At 68.9% G+C, this 383-nt stretch overlaps 1 long non-coding RNA gene across 1 annotated transcript; it reads right to left on the reverse strand.

Moving 5' to 3' along the window:
- LOC118452777 lies at window positions 1-383 on the reverse strand. The gene is made up of 3 exons (XR_004842601.1): window positions 356-383; window positions 132-273; window positions 1-58 (listed from the first exon to the last, which is right to left on the reverse strand). It is a non-coding gene; the product is annotated as an uncharacterized LOC118452777 (long non-coding RNA).

Consider the following 383-nt stretch of genomic DNA (forward strand, 5'->3'; position numbering starts at 1 on the left):
CGCCCGCCCGCCTTGCTCACCAGCGGCAGGCACTTGCTGTGGCACCGGTAGTAGCAGCCTGGGGGGACGGGCGGCCTTCAGCACGGGGACAGGGACGCAGGGCGGGTTGGGGACAGGGGTCCCGGCCCCACCTGTGCAGGTGTACCAGGTCTGGATGAGGCCCCAGATGATGGTGCTGCACTTGTCGCACATCTGCTTCACGCTCTTGCTCTTCTCCTTGTAGAAGCGATGCTCCAGGACCACCCGGATGTTGGGCTCGTCCTCGCTGGGGTCCTGCGGAGGCGGTGGCGGGCTCAGCGTGGGCCCCCCATGCCATGGACACCCCCCTCCCCCTGAAGCCCCGCCCTGGCCCCACCTTCAGCTCCTGCCGCTTTAGGCGGAGG

Source organism: Egretta garzetta, unplaced genomic scaffold, assembly GCF_000687185.1.
Source record: "Egretta garzetta isolate BGI_Z169 unplaced genomic scaffold, ASM68718v1 scaffold428, whole genome shotgun sequence".
Lineage (NCBI taxonomy): Eukaryota > Metazoa > Chordata > Aves > Pelecaniformes > Ardeidae > Egretta > Egretta garzetta.